An 11345-nucleotide genomic window follows, 5' to 3' on the forward strand; every position below is an offset into this window, starting at 1 on the left:
CCTACCTGCTACCATGACCTTCGCTGTCCGGCTGATGATGGCTCCAACGCCTTCTAGAGATGCTTCACACTGGTAGAGCCCTTCATCCGGCTTGTGGTGCCTGGAGTGGACGATGTTCTGGATCAAGAGCGATCCGTTGGCCAGCTGCTGCCTCCTTTCGTCTACCGCCAGGTTTAAGAAGACCGCATCTTTCTTCCATTTAATAACTGGGGTTCCTCGATCCGATTCTGCTGCGCAGTTCAACAGCACGTTGCTTCCGCGCATGGTGACCGCATCTGAAGGCTCGGTCAAGAACCTCAACGACGTGAAAGTCTTAATCTGGGAACCTGAAACAGCAAAACCATAAGAAACATGGAGTAAATATTGGTTACACATTTCTACAGAGGAATAAACATTCCATATTAGATACAGAAGCTCGATATAGGGAACCCCCAGAGGCACCAGATATGGATAGCAAGTGTTGTTAGAAATTAAGCTGTTTCTCTGCAAATTGTTAACACACAAAAATTAATATTCATAAAATATATATGCAAAAAGAATAAAATATTTTAAATACATTTTTGTCCAATGACTACAAAAACAATATTTGTGGATAAATAAGTCTTTTTTATATAAAACATGGAGACAAAGCAAAGCTAAAAATCTGTACAACTATATACAGCAGAGTTGGAGATTAGCATAAACCCAACACACCTCCTAGAATTTATTTGGAAAATTTAATTGCTTACAGAACCTACTCCGGCCACACACACTGCTTGTGACGACAAGGACAAAACCAGTGTTGGGCTTCACTCTGTTTGCTGTTAGCTAACAAGTGGGAGGAAAGCATCCAAGAGTGCATCCCGACCATCCATCAGAAATGGCGCCAAAACCTTAAACCTGGTGGATCTTCTTCCACCTCTCCAGAAAAACATTCTCCTCACTACCAACTAGTCTGGCCAGTGTTCTCCAGTAGACAGCAAGAAAAAAAAACACGTGAGCATGGTGCTGAGCTCTGCAAGCTGCACCCCACCCCTACCACACCACTGATGACCTGAGATTTCCACCTGCTGCAAGAAAATGGAAGCCAAATCCTTATGTGTCACTTCACACCAATCAACTCTGTAAGTCAGGAGATAAATCAGGCTGTAAAGGCAGAGGGAGATGCTCTCAGAGCAGAGCTACAATATGAGGTCTGCTAAAGAATAGAAAAATCATTAAAACGCTTGAGAACATGTGGGTGCAGTTACACCAAAGGGCACAACTCAATGTCAAGTGGTCCTTTGTCCCGCTCTACTGCACCAAGCATTTTTTAACGATTTGTAATCACGCAAAGCACACACTTGTGTTTTTAGACACCACAGTCTCCTCAAATCTCAGGGACCCTACTTGAGTGAGAAACTAATCGCAGCAGTTTCCACTACATCACAACCAAATCCAAGTTTCTGACACAGCACCTCTGGTTCCCAGACAGACCAGATGCTCCCCAGCCTCCCAACTCCACCTCTGTCCCATGCTCCAGGGCATGGGGAATGGCATTTTGGAACAGCTGCATACGAATGCAAAAATGGCTTTTTTTTTCCCTTCTTCATTAAATAAATCCTTTTAACTCGTTAAAGCAGATGACAACAAAAACTTACACGATAAAAAGATTGAAAAAAACCTTTTAGTCCTAAGAAAAAGATCAATTCTATGTCAGACTTCAGACCAAATCATTCTATGAATATATATATAACAATGCATGAACAGATACTTGGCATTTTCTTTACAGAAATTAATTTTATTGTCAAGTGCTTAGTTCTACCTGTATACCAACTGAAGTAGCTAGGTACCAGATTTTCCTTCAAAGTGCATAAATAAAAAAAAAAAAAAAACAACTTGTGGCTTCAAAACATTAGCAAAGGAAAAATCAAGAGTTGGAAGCCTCGACTTGCAGACTATTTCAGGCACAAGGACAACAGCACCATAAGAACTCAGGTTAAAATGTATCGTCACGAAGAGCAGCCAAATCCTGATTTGGTTTTCATCTGTGTTAGTGCTCTGATTTCAGTTTCTGGGGGAGGCACGTCAGAATTAGCCTAAAAAAGCTGCACATTAGCACAGGGCACTTTTGCCATAAAACACCGTAATAGTACAGAGGTATATTTACAATGCATGGAAGAGGAGTTATTTCAAAGACGTGTGTTCCTTTCCTTTCTCCCAAAGGCAACTGGGTTCTGTTTGTACATCCCAGCTCCTTGTTGGACATTTTATTTGTGTCACCCCAACACTTAGAGCACAGCTGTTTACGACAGCAAGTTAATGAGTTTATGGGGCTATTATCACAAGTAAATAATCCATTTCTGCAGGAAAAAATGGGGTTATGGCAGCTTCCAGTGCAGCAAACCCAGAAGTTACAGGAGTTAAACAAAGATTAACTTTCTTCTCCTGCAATTACCCTTGCAGTTCAGTTGCAATTGCAGCTATTCACATCCTTCGCAAAAGGCATATTTAACCTCAATTGCTTTACTGCAAGGAACCTAACAGCTTGAATAACCTAGAAAGCTTTCTGAATGTGAGGAAAATTTAAATCTTCTTGGAAATATTATTCCTGGACATAGAACTAATGGTGACATCTTAAAAATGGGAGAAAATGACCATGTCTTTTCAGAAGAGATTACTTGGAAGGATAAGAATCTAATGGCCACGCTTTTGTAGTATGTAGATGGTGAAGGAGAATGGTAGAAAAGTATTTGAACATCCATTAAAAAAAAAAAAAAAAGAAGTAATTTCATGATATAACCCAGGATAATTCAACAAAGGTGGAGTTTAAGGGAGAGACAAACCCCAGACTTGATCAGACCAGACCACAGCACACCTCCACACCCTCCTTCTCTAGGCATAAAACCGAAGACTGCCACCAAAAACAAGACCCACATATTGAATTATGAAAAGTTTGAAACTTTACTTGCAGTGAGAAACAAAACCCTGCTGGCACAGTTTACGGAATGCACACTGAACGTGCTCACGGAAATTTCAGCTGTTGGAGAGGACAAGTAGCCATAAAGTGCAGCCTAACTTCAAAACAGCATGCCTCAAAAATGCTTGCTTGCTGTCTCTTATTATTGAGGGTTCTTGCCCTATAAATTCAAGAAATTTCTTAACAAATATTTTTGTATTCATGGTATATTCACTATGGATAGTGCATTTGCATTTGTATACATATAGGCACTCCAAAACAAGAGCTAAGCCTAGGAAAGACCTCAAGACATTGTAGAAGACATGAACAAGTATAATTTATCCAGCATTTCCCTGGATCCCTTTTTCCTCTATAGTATCTGCACTGTTTAAAAAGTCAAGATTTCAGTTCACGCTCAAGCCTAATCCCAACAGCACCCAGGGTGAGCCAGCTGAGGAAGCACAGCAGACCAGACCACACTTGTGCTGTTCCTCTACATCCTTTGGGTCCCTGCTGCCTAAAATCCAAGTCCTAGAGCAAAACCAAGCAAAGATAACTTATGGAGGTCTTTCTTCCCAAGGCACTCACTGCAGCGTGTTTTCTCTTTCCATAGTCTCCAGCCTCAACATCAGTCTTGCAAAGCAGAGCCCAGCCAGCCGTCTTCTCCAGCTACCCCTATCGCACGTCCCTTTAACAGCTGGAAATGTGAAGATGATGGAAAAGTTCTTTAATACCTCCCCTAGTCCTAGGGCAGCTTCCTTGCCATTGCACATTACAGTAAGCATCTCGTAGCCAAAACAGCTGCAGCTGTAAGCTTCTTGCCATTTTCATAAGCAAGGTAGGGGACTCACTTAAAACGGAGATGCTAAACCTACAATTTAATCCTTATTGCAATAGTTCAGCTGAAACGGAAGGCAAGGAAGGAAGAAGAAAAGAAGGCAGCCAGGCAAGAGAAATAAGAGATGAAGAGCTCTTCTAAAACCTGCTGTAAAACACGCTCCTGTTTTCTGTTACCAAGTTCTGCTCCCCGTGGGAGTGAGTCTATTTGGCATTTTTTTGCTAATGCCCTTAATTTCTCATCTGCACTTACTTAAGGCTCCAAGACACTAAACAGCTGAGAAAAAGGTTATAGTGATCAACGGTCACCAAGGTGTGGAAAATGCTCTTCTTCACAATCACACTGAGCTCTGCTTTGATGTTCCCCAGCATGGGCTGCAAAAACCAACCTACACCCTTAGCGGTTCATATTTTTTTTTGTATCACACCAAGGACATCCTTGCAGCTGCCTCAGGACATCCTGCCTTCTCTTGGACATGCTTCCAGGCTCTTCACCTCTCAGAAGCTTTAAAAGCCAGAAGAGGAGAGGTAAGTGCTGTTGCAACCACTCTTATCTGTTGCAGTGAATGCATTCCCCTTCTACACATGTGTTCACAGCTGTCACTTGGGGTCCAGCACGCTCAGATTTGAAGAAAACAGACTTAAAGGAAATGAAGAATCCTACAAACCTGAGGCTGCTGCAACTGATGGGTTCAGGGCACCTCGGTGCTTCTTTTCCCTCCGATTACAGCACGCACAGAACGACTACGAGCACAGATTTATGAGGTCTACGGCTTAACTACAAACTTGAAGGAAAGCATTGTAGAGATTAAATACCTCCCGCACAAAGCTGCCATGTCAGCTATTCCACGTACATCCGTGCCATCAAACAAGCCTGCAGCACTGCCTGGAGATCTGAAGCTCTGAGGTCAAGGAGAAAGCCCTTGGCAATCGCCCATGCGTCCTTCAGCCAAAGAACGAAGGAAATGTGAAGCTAAAAGCCCCCATATCCTTGGTCCCTTGCTGCTTTAGCAACCGTTACCCCATGTGATAACCTGCTCTGTGATACAGGGATAAACCTGATGGGCTTCTCACCCTGACAGGTAGCATCAGAGCAACTTCAAGGTTATCATTCTCCGGGCTGCAGACAAAATTAACATTTAAAAGACGATCTCTGATGTGCTTCTTCATCAGTCCCTGGCTTTGAATCCTTCACTTGCTGTTCTGGCTTTGTGAAATGTAACTTCCAGGGTGGGTTTTTGTGGGTTCCCCCCCGCGCCTTCATGTTCTGCATCAGTTGCTTCCATTATAGGAGAGGGAAGAGATGTCACAGTTGCAAAAGCATTTGACCAGGCCACCCCTGGAGACTTTTTCCTTCTTCAAATCAACATTAAAAAACAAGACTTTTGCATACAGACCATTTGAAATCAGTGAACACAAAAATACCCCCCCAGTCTCCCCGAAATTTGGTAGCAGAGCACTGTAGCTGAACTAAATCTATTAGAACAAAGTGTATTTATGGTTCTTCACGTCCTCTGATTTTTTTTTTTCCTTCACCTACAGAGCCTGCATAAATTAGCTTAATGGTCAGGCTAATAAGCATTTATCTACATGCTTAGTTAATGCAGAACACACAGCAAAACTTGATGCAGTTTTATGTTTGGACAAAATACACCAATATGAAGCTTAACATATATATCAAAGGAGAACTCTTGTTTTAATGTTTTTATTATAACTTACGATGTGCCTTCTGGGGGGGCTGAATATTTCATTCCAGCTCTATGAAATTTTGAAAGTCTAGCCTCATGCCTGCATCTGATGTGGAAATAAAAATTCTTGCTTGTACAGAAATGTACAATGCAACACATAAGCGTGTGGTACATGGAAGCATTGTTCAATTATTTTTTTTTTAATATATAAAAACGAACATATGCTTTTTATCAGGACTTTCATCGTGATGTTCCAAATCATTGAATCTTTAATGGTGCTATCCCAGGATTTTGGGCTGTAATAAAAGCACTTGTAACAACAACTCCATTTAACTCCTCTATATCCATCAGATTGTTAGGAACACATAGCAACTGGCTGCCTGATTTTTACCTGAAAGCTTTAATTGGATAAAAATAAGGTGTTTAGGTGATTTATCACTAAGAGTAGTGCCCATACCACAGCATTCCCCCCCTGCTTTTATACAGAGTGCTCAAAAAACCAGTTACAGACAGCCTTTGCTGGACAGTATGGATGAGCCACCCCTAGAAGCCAACCCTGGCTTTATTGGAGCCAAGTCCAAGACGACTGAGCAGATCCATTGGCAGTTGTGACTCATGTTAGAGCCATCCCTCCAGTAAAACAAACAAACAAACAAAACAAAAACAAGAAAAAAAAACCAACACACACCACAAAAACAACAAAGTAATACAAAAAGTCAGTGAACCCGTTCTCAAACCAAACACGTTGAGTTTTGTGCACAATTCTGCTTGCCAAAGGAAGAATGGCTGACCCGCATGGAATAGATGGGGTTGTCACACCACCTTACTCACTCGGTGCTCAGCCTTCAGATATTAAATGACCACTGATGGAGATAAGATAGATCAGAGCACAAATGCACGCAGATGCTCCTTTCCACTGCCCCTCTGAGTACTGAGGTCTCTAAAAGAGCTATTTATTGATTGGACCCACTTGACTCCTTTCCCAGCTAAGGTATTTGGGATAAGCCCCTAAATTCAGAGAACCTCAGCTGCTCTCCGACCACAACACAGTGAAGGGGGAACTCCTGCCCTTCCTCCAACCCCACGCTCCTGGGACTTTCCTTGCTTTGGCTCCAGCAGGCAGGAGAACACAAGAGCCAGCTTGACCTACCAACCCTCAAAAGAAAAACTCTCTTCTCAGATCAGATTCCTTGTAATTGAACCAGAATACATGAGGCAGAGGGCAAGAGCACAACTATTGGGAGGACAAGAGCCAAGGAGAAGGAAAAAAAAAAAGAGAGATCTCATCTTCTGGCATCTGGTTTGGGCAGAGATGACACATTAGAAAGGCTATAAAAAACTATATTAAATTATTTGAACAGTTTCACTCCTTTGCCCGCGCACTCAGTGAAACCCATTCAACAAGAGCCCCTGGAAGAGACAGAGCCCAGGTCCTCTGAGCCAAGATCATCCCATGTCAAGTGTAGGCAGGGTTGCCCTAGGCAATGAGAATCAGTTGTGCTGTTCTAATTTTAGCCAAATCAGCTGATGAACAAAATCTAGTCTCCCCAACCAACAAGCTCTCCAGCATACTCTCTTCCCTCGAGCTTATAAATCAATTAAAATCACAAGTTCATGGGAACAAATTCAGAAGATCCAGTTATCCCTGGAACAAAGAGAGAATATTCTGGCTTCCTGCACAGCACGAGGATATTTGGCTACATGAAAAAAAACACAGCTAGTATTGGAGGAGGACTGAGATTTGCTCAACACAGCGGAATCCAGCATCTTTCTGGTCCAAAGCTTTCCAGAATTTCAGGTAGCAGCTGCTGTAGACCTCACTGTCTGTAGACCTCACCCAAACACAGCTGGGAGTTCTTTGCCAGTGGGGGTGAATGGTATTTCCATTTCAAGCACCCAGAGAAGACCACTAACTGATGAATTGCACTGACTTGGCAATTTTTTTCCTACGTGCTTCTGTTTCAAATGCTTTAATTACATTATCAGAAAAATCCAATTATTTGCTGTGTTTCCTCCCTTTTCCTCAAGATAACCAGTACCTGCACCAGCCACTTGGCACATAGGAGTTCCATGGAGAAAGAAAAAAATATGTGACACTGTATCTACAAGACAGAAGTTGTTGGTACTCTCTGTATTCATGGAATCATAGAATCATTAAGGTTGGAAAAGACCTCAAGGATCATCAAGTCCAACCATCAACCCAACACCACCCAACCCACTAACCCATGTCCCAAAGCACCACACCTACACGTTTCTTGAGCAAAGAATCTTTTAAATCTTTTTCAGGATTATGGAAATATAAAAAGCATAAACCAAGAATGGAAAGTCCTGGAAAATAACAATGTTTTAAGGTGTCTAAAAGTGGTATTACCAATGAGGATGTTATCATAATTTTGAACAATCCCATTAAATTTTCAAACAGCTCTGAGCAGAGGACTCCACAACTCTCAGCTGTTAAATACATATCCAAGACACAGCAGATTTCAGGTTTTCCTATCAGAAATGGTCTGTTTTCCACAAGAGTGGTTTTGAGGAGTCAGCCAAGCATGGCCCTGTAAGACAGGGCTGAAAAGTCAACTCCATCCTGACAGCTACAGCACGTCGAAAATTGTCTCCCAACACTCTCCTTCACATCTCGGAGACCTACAGTGCAACCTTCTCACTTAATAAGTTACGGAAGAGATATTCCTACACTGATACTTCAAAGATCCAGCCTTCTTCTGGCAACGTTTCACTCTGCTGCATCCCACACATGGATTTCACAGTCTAGAAATGTCAAAAAAAAAAAAATGCAGAAGAGACACTCAAGAGGTCCCTGGTTATAGATATGGGACTAAACGAAGCAGAGAAAAGTGAATTTTTGGTGCATAACTGTCGAGGCAGAAAACGAAATAAAATAAAGCCACCTAAATCATTAGATTATGTTGTTATTAGATTAAATCACCCAGATTAAAAAAAAAAATGCATGGGGAAGGGATTAGAGGATCAGGGCAGAGCAGTGAGGAACACCAGGGATGAGAAGGAAGAAGTCCCCAGGGCAGTGATGAAGGAATAGTCAAGAAACAGGGAGAAAGAAAGAAAAAAAAAAAAAAAAAAGAAATAATAATAATAAAAGAAAAATCCAGCAGTGAAGCCAAGCCAAGCAGAAAAGGGCTAAAAGGGGAGAGTTGAGTGGAATGTAAACAAGAAAAGACCCACAGATCTATCCAGATGCAGGTTTTTACCAGTCATTGTGGAAAGAGTCAGGCTGCAAGAGGGAGACGCCAGCCAGCAGGATAGAGATCCGTGCTCAGATGAAAGGGCAAAGGAGGGCAATAGCTGGAGAGGGCAAGGACATGGAAACGTATGTAAAGGAGAAAAAGAAGCCAGGTAAGAGGGAGAAAAAAGAGGAGGATGAAAAGATAATGAAGAGCAAGACATACGGAGCTAAAATATCAGAAGAAGACATCACTTGCTGAAAAAGGAAATCCCTTGGAAGAGTTTTAAGCTAGAAGGACAGAAGGAGTAAAAATAAAGCCAGCATTGCCACAGCTTGATTTTTTTTTTTCTTTTTTGAGATGGTGACGCATTTAGGGAAAAAAACAAAATAGTGAAGGAAAAAAAGCAAGAGTGAGTGGGGTGGAAAAAACCTAAAACAGACTCCATGAATGAGAAGCCGGTGCTGAATTTAAGAGCATTATAGCTCAGAACAACCTATAGCACCAATACTGCTGCTCAAATACACATGGCAGAACAAACCCACTTCTCAAGAAGGCAAAACATTTAGACACGGGGGGTTTTGTTTTCATATTTGTTCATTTCTTCAATGCGTTCCTCCTTCCTTGCAGGCCATTTAGTAAGGCAATAAATTAATTTGTATATTGGAGCGAACTCTTTCATCGTTTTTTGTTCTCTCCCCTTCCCCAGCCTACTACTGAATTTGCATGCATTAGCATAATGAAACATTAATTACGCAGTATTTTGGATAGGACAAGCACAGAGCTTCAATCAATCTCAATAACTTCCCATCAGGAAGGTGAAAACCACTGGCCAGGCTTATCAGGACAACATAATAGACACAAACACATCCACAGCGGCTGGTGTGGGTGTGATTTAAACCCTACATCTGAAACAAGATAAAAACACACTCGGAAAATGACAAAGAAAGTAACAAATATCAATTATGTTAATGATACACAAACAAATTGGTTTCTCCTGGTTTTGTCAGAGAATAGAGCTGTGTTTGCACTGAAGGATGAGCGGGACTGATCTGGCACATCCCACCTGGGGGTGGGTTATCTCCTTCAACATATTGGGCGATACAGCCGCCAAAAATAACGCGGCTAACTCCAACAACTTTATGAAGACTGCTCCTGGTCTCAGTTATCATCTCATCTACAGCCTTCTCAAGAACCTTCAACATTTCGGATGCTATCGCTGTGCCCTGTGTTTAGGGTGACCCTGCTAGGGCAGGTCCCATGGGACAGAGGGACCACCCAAGGACAAAAAGACCCCCCAAGTGCCCCTGCCTCTCCGTACGCATACCCAAGACTTGACACATGCATAAAACAAACCAGCACCCAAGGAAAAGTAACAGGAGGTCGGTTGTGTCCTCCTCCCATTACTGTGCATACAATATCTTCATTATCACAATCTCTCTATTCCCATTTACGAAACCGAGAAAGACAGTTTCTCATCCAATCCTCAAAATTAAAATTCGCCCACTTCGATTTAGCGAAAAGCTTCTGGGAACACCAGCATGGTGTTCATTAAGGAAACAAACTGCAGTGCTACGATAATGGATGTGAACGTTAAAGAAACAAATGGGGACTTCACTGCAGATGGAGAGCCCTTCGCTCTCTGCACAATGAGCGCGCACAGCCGAGCCGATGGGTTGTGTGCCCTGAATGCATCAGTTCAGCTTTGGAAAAACCCGAAAGAATTAAGATAGAAAAAAAAAGTCTAATCTGAGCATAATCTGAGTCATAAAACATCCAACAGCGATCAAGACTGCTGTTGCGAGGGATACCCAATGAATATCAAACTGCTCCCATCGCACTCCCTTAATGCATCAGCCTTTCCACCAGGAAAAACAACACTCAATTTAATTTCATAATAAATCACAGTTTCTTTGTTTTACTTTCTTAACTCCATGTCTGCCTCTCAACTGCAGTAACAGAAGAATTGAGGGGCTAGACTAGATGACCTCTTGAGGTTTCTTCCAACCTAAGCTATGAGTCCAACCAAAAAAAAAAAAAACCACACCACACAACCACAACAAAAAAACCCCAAAAAACAAAAAACAAACAAAAACCCCCCCCCAAAAACAAAAGAACCACCACTAAAGACAAAAAAAGCCAGCACCCCCACAACCCTAGGAAAAATCCAGACTTTGGAAAAAAAAATGAAAAAAAATCACTAGCTAAAAAAATGAACCTCTCCTCTGAGAATTCGTCACATGTCACAAGCCCCACGACAATGGCTTTGTCTCCAGCTGACCACCTGATCATTTCAGCATATCCCTACATCCCTTACTTTTAATTTTTCCATCAGCATTAGAGGCACAATTTCTGTTTCACAGGAAAAGCATAATAACTAAAACGAGTTCTGCATGTTTTGGCGATCAAGCCCGACATATGGCGGGTCAGATTTTGACTTAGAGTGATGTTAAATTAATTTGCATCCACAAAGCATCTGGACCTATATTTGGAAGTCAGCATCATGACATGATGGAGAGCTTTTCCCAAAAACCACAAAATAAGAGAAGCAGATTTTGTGGCGGGTCAACATTCAGAAATCATTCATAAAGATCCAGTGAAAAAGTTTTCAATACCATTGTATTTTAAAGATACCATAGACCCTAGTGGAGACACTGTCCAAGCAACATCCAAAGCTGTCAACATGAGTTTTCTTACAGAATGTAG

General features: G+C 41.9%; 1 pseudogene; it reads right to left on the reverse strand.

Moving 5' to 3' along the window:
* Positions 1-5: 5 nt before the first annotated feature.
* On the reverse strand, positions 6-9844 carry LOC104466788 (annotated as a pseudogene).
* Between the last annotated feature and the right edge of the window lie 1501 nt (positions 9845-11345).

This window comes from Pterocles gutturalis, unplaced genomic scaffold (assembly GCF_000699245.1).
Source record: "Pterocles gutturalis isolate BGI_N339 unplaced genomic scaffold, ASM69924v1 scaffold9974, whole genome shotgun sequence".
In the NCBI taxonomy this organism is placed as follows: domain Eukaryota; kingdom Metazoa; phylum Chordata; class Aves; order Pterocliformes; family Pteroclidae; genus Pterocles; species Pterocles gutturalis.